Source organism: Procambarus clarkii, chromosome 11 (assembly GCF_040958095.1).
Source record: "Procambarus clarkii isolate CNS0578487 chromosome 11, FALCON_Pclarkii_2.0, whole genome shotgun sequence".
In the NCBI taxonomy this organism is placed as follows: domain Eukaryota; kingdom Metazoa; phylum Arthropoda; class Malacostraca; order Decapoda; family Cambaridae; genus Procambarus; species Procambarus clarkii.
Window position 1 is genome coordinate 13,538,938 of NC_091160.1, and position 8,710 is coordinate 13,547,647.

Below are 8,710 nucleotides of genomic sequence, written 5' to 3' on the forward strand. Positions count from 1 at the left end.
ACTCGTTCCTGGTTCTCTGGTATCTCCCTCTACTTTCTGGTGTTCTGTTATTACTGAAGTTCCTCCATGGCCTTTTGTTCTGCTCCTTTGCTTTCATACATTCCTTATTAAACCACGGATTCTTCCTTTGCTTCTCTGTTTTTCCTGTCGGGCTGGGACTAACCTGCTTACAGCCTCCTGACATTTTTGGGTGACATAGTCCATCATGTCTTGTATGGACTTGGTTCCGAGTTCTGTGTCCCAATGTATATCCCATAGGAATTTATTCATTTCCTCATAGTTTCCCTTTCGGTACGCCAGCCCTTTGGTTCCCAGTTCTTTTTTGGGGGTGATAATTCCCAGCTCAACCAGGTACTCAAAGCTCAATACACTATGATCACTCATTCCCAAGGGGGCTTCCAACTTAACTTCCCTTATATCCGACTCATTTAGGGTAAATATCAGATCAAGCAAGGCAGGTTCATCCCATCCTCTCATTCTTGTTGGTCCCTTGACGTGTTGACTTAGAAAGTTTCTTGTTGCCACATCCAGCAGCTTAGCTCTCCATGTGTCTGGGCCTCCATGTGGGTCTCTGTTCCCCCAATCTATCTTCCCATGGTTGAAGTCTCTCATGATTAGAAGTCTGGATCCGTTCCTGCTAGCCACAGAAGCTGCTCTCTCTATTATATTGATTGTGGCCAAGTTGTTTCTATCATATTCCTGTCTGGGTCTTCTGTCATTTGGTGGGGGGTTATATATGACTACTATTATAATTTCCTTCCTCCAGTTGCTATGGTGCCTGAAATGTAGTCACTGAAACCTTCACAGTTCTAAATTACCATCTCTTCGAAACTCCAACCTTCTCTTAGTAGCAGAGCTACACCACCTCTTCCACTCCCTTCTCTCTCTTTCCTCACTACATAGTAGCCCTGTGGAAACACTGCGTTTGTTATGATTTTCGTTAACTTTGTTTCTGTGAGTGCTATTATGTCTGGGTTTTCTTCTAGTGCCCATTCTCTAAGTTCACTTCCTTTATTTGAAATCCCATCTATGTTAGTGTACATCGCCTTGAAGCTCACTTTCTTCTGTTTATTTTCATGTCCCTTTCTTGGCGAGCATTCTGCTGGTGTGGGAAGCTGTTCTGTGGGTGAGAGGATTTGTGAGGTGGTTTGCAGGGTCTCAGAGGATTTTGGGGTGGGGGGTGGGGGTTTAAGGGAAGGGGGGACAGGTAGGGTGTGGGTTAAGGAGATAGGGGGGACATGGAGGATACACAGTGAGGGGGGAGGAGGGATAGGGAGGGTATGGGATGAAGGGGGAGGGGGGACAGGGGGAAGAAGGTGGGATGGGGGACATGATGGGAATGGGGAAGGGGTGTCAGGGTCAGAATGGGGTGGGGTGGGAGGAAGGGTTGGGTGAGGGCAGGTAGGGTGAGGGGAAGGGAGGGTTTCTATGCAGAGGGGGTGGGTGTGTTGCCCCCCCCCCCCTCTGGTGTTGCTGGGATGCTGGTTTTGGGTTCTCCTCTTGTCTCTGGGACTGTTGTGATGAGAGCTGTGATTTCCTGGTTTGCTCCTCTCTCCCTGCGCTTCCTCCTTGCCTCTGCTGCCCTGGCTCTCTCCTCCTTCGTCCTGTCCCTCTGCAGGAATACTTTTGTGTATCCCTCCATATGCTGCAGACGACTCTTCCTTTCGAGAATGTCCTCCTTCGTGGTTTCGTTTGTAAACACCACCTTTACAAGTCGGTTTCTGTCCTTGTTGTACCAGCCCAACCTGAAAACCTTCTCTATGTTATGTACAGCCCCTTCCATCTGTAACCCCTTCAGTAGCCCTATATACTGCCTCTCTATCCTTGCCATTCCATTCTTGCCTGTTGGATCCTTCCTGTTCTTTGATGCCTACAACTACCACTGATCTTTTCCTCTCCAGCAGTTGAGTGGTGCACCTTGCTGCTTCCTGTGACGTAGCTGCTTGCATCGCTACCTTCCTCACTGTGTCCATTGCTTCTGAGCTCTTTTTCAGTATATCCGCAAACGTATCGGGTACAGAGGCATTTCCTTCCAATGTAACATTCCCATCTTCCCTTTGGACGATAATCTGATGCTCGGTCTCTTTATTTTTCTCTGTGAGAGATTTGATCTCCTCCCTTGCTGATGTCAGCTCACTTTGCAGATTGTTAATTGTAATCCTCATTTCTTTCATCTCCCTCCTGAATTCCTCCGGAACTTGGGTTAGCATCTTCGTTTGATCTCCCTGGCTGCTTTCCTTGTCCCTGTTGCGGCCTCCTGCCATTTTGTCCCTTGTCAAGAGAGAGAGAGAGCAAGAAAGAGAGAGAGCAAGAGAGAGAGAGAGCAAGAGAGAGAGCAAGAGAGAGAGCAAGAGAGAGAGAGAGAGAGAGAGCAAGAGAGAGAGAGAGCAAGAGAGGGAGAGAGAGAGAGAGAGAGAGCAAGAGAGAGAGAGAGCAAGAGAGGGAGAGAGAGAGAGAGAGAGAGAGAGAGAGAGAGAGAGAGAGAGAGAGAGAGAGAGAGAGAGAGAGAGAGAGAGAGAGAGAGAGAGAGAGAGAGAGAGAGAGAGAGAGAGAGAGAGAGAGAGAGAGAGAGAGAGAGAGAGAGAGAGAACGTGTGTGCGCTTGGGATGGGGTTACTAGGAGGTGAGGTGTTCAGCTTACAGCAGGTAAGAAGGGGGGTGGATTATGAGAGGTTTTATCTCCTTTCCACGAAAGGTGTTAATCCCTTCTAGCCTGTGTGTGCGTGTGTGTGTGCGTGCATACGTACGTGGGCTTGAGTGCGTGCGTGCGTCACTAGTTCACGGAAGCGGTAACTTCTACCCAGAATGAGCCACACCAAGATTTTCAATATATATACTATCCTGAACAAGAATTTGATAATATTTTACCTCACACTGTACACCTGATTACTTGACCAGAGAGGGGGTACATACCAGTATGATTCCCGCTCACACAACTAGATGAGTAATGATGATGTATGGTTGACGATGGTGCTCCGTCATAGCCTTTCCACTTGGTGATTCTCTAAGTCCTAGTAGATTGACGATGTCGATTGTTTCCTACACAAATCTCTGGAGTCACAGTCACCACCCAACAAACACAGACACAGTTCCACGGCGGGCCGTCCCACCTGGCCGTCAGGTCAGGTCAGGTCAGGTCACTACTCGGTACTCCACACTTTATGCACTGGTGATTCCACTAGCTACACGTTGGTTTTTTCGCACTATCGCTAGCGATATGACTATGCTATGTAGCACCCTGCTAGCTACACACTGCGAGAGGCCAAATACAATGATCTAGCCTCAATAATCCTTCAATGTCCCGAGAAATTGAGGAATTTCCGCGGACCTCGCTAATCGCGTGTCTCTCCTACCGTCGCTGGCCTACTACGTGTGTGTGTGTGTGTGTGTGTGTGTGTGTGTGTGTGTGTGTGTGTGTGTGTGTGTGTGTGTGTGTGTGTGTGTGTGTGTGTGTGTGTGTGTGTGTGTGTGTGTGTGTGTGTGTGTGTGTGTGTGTGTGTGTGTTTGTGTGTGTGCGTGTGTGTGTCTGTGTGTGTGTGTGTGTGTGTGTGTGTGTGTGTGTGTGTGTGTGTACTCACCTAGTTGTACTCACGTAGTTGTGCTTGCAGGGGTTGAGCTCTGGCTCTTTGGTCCCGCCTCTCAACTGTCAATCAACAGGTGTACAGGTTCCTGAGCCTATTGGGCTCTATCATATCTACACTTGAAACTGTGTATGGAGTCAGCATCCACCACATCACTTCCTAATGCATTCCATTTGTCAACCACTCTGACACTAAAAAAGTTCTTTCTAATATCTCTGTGGCTCATTTGGGCACTCAGTTTCCATCTGTGTCCCCTAGTGTGTGTGCCCTTTGTGTTAAACAGCCTGTCTTTATCAACCCTGTCAATTCCCTTGAGGATCTTGAATGTGGTGATCATGTCCCCCCCTAACTCTTCTGTCTTCCAACGAAGTGAGGTTTAATTCCCGTAGTCTCTCCTCGTAGCTCATGCCTCTCAGCTCGGGTACTAGTCTGGTGGCAAACCTTTGAACCTTTTCCATTTTAGTCTTATGCTTGACTAGATATGGACTCCATGCTGGGGCTGCATACTCCAAGATTGGTCTGACATATGTGGTATATAATGTTCTGAAAGATTCCTTACACAAGTTTCTAAAGGCCATTCTTATGTTAGCCAACCTGGCATATGCTGCTGCTGTTTTCCTCTTGATATGAGCATCAGGGGACAGGTCTGGCGTGATATCAACCCCCAGGTCTTTCTCTCTCTCGGACTCTTGAAGTATCTCATCTCCCAAGTGATACCTTGTATCTGGTCCAACCCGTTCTCACACAAGACAGCACATATATGACTTAATGCTTAAAGTCAATATGTTGAATATGAATTAGTAAATATGTGATATATTCCCAGTTACTTTTTTACCAAGGCCCAAACTCTTCCTCACGTACCAATTTACGTCTCACAGTACCCGTCCGTCAACATAGATAGCAGAATATTTGTGATTGGTTCAATTATAAGGAAAATTGTAGTTTTCCGGTCCCACATGGGTTGTGAAATTTTCCTACTATTGTCCATGCTCTTAGAATATTACAGATCAGCTACTTCCTATTGAAGGCTCGTAGTTTTGTTGTGAGAAATATTAGTTGTTCTTAGTAAATTATAATAAGCACTATAAATTATTACATAGAATAACAGTCCTTCACCAATCAATATTATATACCATAGTTTGTGCTTTACAAATCTTTAAAGGATGTTTTGTAGGAACGCTAACAGAAAACGATGTTACAATTGAATGTCTATGGGGTAAACTACTGCAAACAGGACGGTATTGTGTCTACTATACCAACTAATAGCTAGGATGGGTATATTGTCACCTACCGCCTGTTTTATGCCCGAAACGCTTTGCGTAATAGTGGCTTTAGGCATTGTATGTACTAGCTCTACCTATAAGTCAAACAATCCTTGTAAATATTTATTGTATGTATGTACTTTACCTAAATAAAATTGTATTGTATTGTATTGTATTGTTAGGTGGGAAAGGGGTTCAATACCACCCACAGGATGGGTATGAGGGTCACATCCACCCACAGGATGAGTATGGGGATCACATACACCCACAGGAAGGGTATGGGGTCCAATACCACCCACAGGATGAGTATGGCGTCCACTACAACCCACAGGATGGGTATGGGGCTCCAACCACCCATAGAATGGGTATGGGGCTCCAACCACAAATAAAATGGGTATAGGGTCCAATAACACCCACTGGATGTGTATGGCGTCCATTGCCGCGCATCGAGCTCGAAAACCGCAGCATTCATCTCAGAACCATGCCTATTTCACACAGATTCCTTAATAAACGTAAGAGTTTTATATGTCACAATAAAGATATAAATATAAGCTTCATTCTAAATACCTTACCATGGGCATATTTAAATTTAAAGCGAAGATACGTGTACTTTTATAATCGCCGAGCTTTGACCCCGGTCAGATTGATCGACCGAGCAACTCTCTCAGAACAATGTTTATTTCACGTGAATTCGTTAATAAACACAAATGTTTTATATGTCTTAAGCAAGATAGAAATAAGAGCTTCATTTTAAATACATTACAATATACATATTTATAGCTCAAGTGAAGATACATATGATTTTATAGTAGCGCTCAGTAGCTCGTCGGGCATGGAGTGCAGACGCCTACGCACTTGCCGATATATTGTATAATTAACAAAGATACGCTAATAAAGCCTAAAATCTTATATGCCTCCAGAAAGACCGAGATATGAACATTATTATGATTGCACCAAATGAAATATATCATGTTCGAGAACAAAGATATATCAATTTTAAATTAAGTTTCGACTCTTACTCGGGCGAGAGAGAGGGGGCGACTCTCGCCCCATCTATTGGAGATTCTGTCCACTAAAGACCCAAAGCTACTCAAACCCTCCTAGCATTATTTAAGTAATGAAGTAATATGGTATATTTACTCACTATAATGTGGGTGCTGAATGCAGAACATGAGAAAACATATATTTACTCCAAACTAATATAATTTCATTATGAAATAAGTAAATAAGCAGCATCAAAGGAAGTCGACGGTCCAAGCGTCAATGTTGTGGAACGACTTATCCAAGATATATCGTTGTTTGGTAAGTGTTTGTTGGCATATCCAGTTGTCGCACTTCTCTGCACAAATTATCACAAATTTAAATTATAATGTTAACAAGTAGAATACGTATTTTTAATAAAATCTAACATAACTAGCCAGAAAACATTTAACATTTATTAAAAAATATATGTTTGGAAGTTAAATCGACTTCATAGGACAATAGTTTTGTTATATATACTCGTTATTCGTTGACATGCGTTCGCTACTTAAACTACCATGTACTGTACTTATATAAAATCTCCCATGTCTCTTCGCTCATCTCACCGAACCCAACAGGCTCTGTGATATATTGTTTAATTAATTGAGATTCACAAATAAAGCTTATAATTGTATCTGTTAACAAAAAGGCAGAGCTTAGTTTAGTTCATTTATTATGCACCCCATACCCATCTTATGAGCGATAGTGGAGTGTTACAGAGGCACATAATGGGCTCAGGGACTGAGCCCCACAATTCATATAGCCAAGCAAGTTATAATCTTGATAAGCTAGTTACAAAAGTCAATGCACATTGTAACATCAACAATGGGCTCGAGACCGACCACAAGTACAGTTTATAATTTAAGCAACTGACATATATGGAGGGCTAGTGTCACAATTAATATGTTTATCCTACACATAACCCCCTCTCCCCCATCCAATAGGCAGCGTTGGATAGGTTACAATCAAGTCGGTTTTTTTTGTATTCAGAGATTAGATCTTATTGGGTGAGGAAGGATATTCATATTTTAAAGAAGGCTTCTTGGCTGATGCTCTCCATTGATGGAAAATCTACAACTTTTTGAAAATCAATGATAGTTTGATCTAGATATTGTAATTAACGAAAGTATTTATGTCATCTGAAAGGTAGAAATATAGGCTACATTTAAAATCCTTTGTCATAAATATAACTGAAGTGAAAACGAAGATATATGCGTTTTGATAGTTACTTGATGGCTAGCTCTGAGAGTGTGAAGCCCTGCACACCAGCCAATAAATTGTATAATTAGTTTCCATATATTTTAATTAATCTTAAAAATCTATATGTCAGAAGAAAGGAAGATGTAGCCGTTAATGTGACAACATTTAAAAATATATATATCTCTTAAGCTAAATAAATAATACCACCTTATCGCCGGTGTCCGGACACATGAAAACTACCTAGGTATCAGTATCCAGCCAGGCGGGGATCACAGGCTGCACAATACTGATAAATTATGTAATGCACTACTTGTGGTCCATCTCGAACCCATTTATGATGTGACGACATATAGTGAATTTGTAACAAGCTCATCAAGATTGTAAACTTGCTTAGCTAAATGAATTGTAGGGTTCGGTCCATTCATTTTCTTTCTTTATTATGCACCCCATAATACACATCCCGTGGGCGGTGGTGTAAAGGATTACAGAGGCACATAATCGGTTCAGGAACTGAACCCTCTAGTTCGTTTAGCTAAGCAAATAACAATCTTTTGACGCTAGTCACAAAATTATTAATGTACATATACTTATGTATACATGTACATATTCATACGTACACAAATATACATAAACATACATATTTAATCACCCCCACAAATACACACATCAGTAATCTTTTGTGTCACAAGTAATTCAACAAGAGGCTCACAACAGTCACTATACAAGGCACTTTACATTTATGAGGAGTCGCACAGTTACTAGTCTTGCTCCACACCCACCCAACTGGGCGGCAGCTTTACAGTCATGTGCTCCACACCCACCCAACTGGGCGGCAGCTTTACAGTCATGTGCTCCACACCCACCCAACTGGGCGGCTGCTTTACAGTCATGTGCTCCATACCCACCCAACTGGGCGGCAGCTTTACAGTCATGTGCATGCATTACCTACAGAAAGCAAATTTTGGATACTTCGCTAAGATTTCGGGCAGCACATCATTATGAATGACGTACTTACACATTTCATGGACACTATTGATGTTGTTATCTTTAAATTCCGCGATTTTTCACATTCCATTATATAATGACGCAAAGTATGCGAATAATTCTGCTGACAGAGTTTACATTTAGTCAAATCTACATCATCAGATGTTACAAACTCCCAGAGGTACTTGTAGCCGAGCCTAAACCTAGCAGTGGTAACAACTAGAAGTCTGCTAACATTATTGGATGACCCATAGACGAGCGATTCATCAAAGTTTATACAATATTGTGAAATTGAGAGTCAGTGTAGTAACATAAATTGGTAAATCATAAATATTGTAAGTTAAGAATCTGATGCATGTGTGTGTGTTGGGGGGGGGGCGGGGGTTATACCCTTGGTAAGCGAGAGTGGAAAGTAACCTTAGACGTACTGCGGTCAATGTGGGGGCGGGGGGATGGAGGGAGGGTGGGAGAGTCAAATTCACCCTCCAACATCTGGGCATAGTACCACCAGCCTCCACAACACTCCATCAGCCTCCAGCTGATGCTTGTAGATGCCTCATCTAACCTCACCTATGTCACACATTAACCTACAGTTCCTGTGATATTTAAACTCCTCATCACAGTGGCGTCTCACCAATATAAACTGAATTGGATTTTTGTCCCG